Genomic DNA, 713 nt, shown 5'->3' on the forward strand with positions numbered 1-713 from the left:
GAGACACAGCACCACATGATGTGCACATTCATAATCTATTCCTGTCCAAGCCAGTGGGTTTATTGTAATCACTGCTGGGTAAGCATGTTTGAGCCTCCTCTGAACACAGATCCTGACCCTAATTTACCTGTGTGATGGGGAATGTCCACTGCATGGATGACTCTAGAAGCAGGCATGTCTTAAACTGATAGAGTAAGCTCTGTAAAAGCTCATTTTATGCCAGCACTGCTTTTTCCTGTCCTGAGGCAGCATCAATGAAGCAGTGTGAATGCTCTCAGTGTCACTGAGGTGCTAGCATGCCTTTACAGAGTGCAAATCCACATGCACTTCTCACCCTGGTGAGATGAGAAAAGAATTATATAACCACAAAACAGATAGAAGGTGACTTTGAGGAAAAGCCAACTCTTTTAATGCTTCCTGCATGTAGATCTCAGCTTTGCTTCTCTGAAGGAAAACTGAGACTTAACATAATTTAAAGCATTTTTGTTTGTTTGTTTTTCTTTAGTTTTGCATCTCAGACTACTTCTGTAGCAACTTAGCTCATTTTTATTTGGAAAACTTTCAAAAGAGACTCCATGATTCTGCACAATTATGTTTTTCTGCTAGGAAGTAAAAGAGTGATCCCTATATGTATATCCATATTACAAGTGTGAATTTACAGAATCAAGAATGAGACATTGCTACATTTACTTACAATTACCACTGCACGAAAT

This window comes from Anas platyrhynchos, chromosome 2 (assembly GCF_047663525.1).
Source record: "Anas platyrhynchos isolate ZD024472 breed Pekin duck chromosome 2, IASCAAS_PekinDuck_T2T, whole genome shotgun sequence".
NCBI classification, from domain to species: domain Eukaryota; kingdom Metazoa; phylum Chordata; class Aves; order Anseriformes; family Anatidae; genus Anas; species Anas platyrhynchos.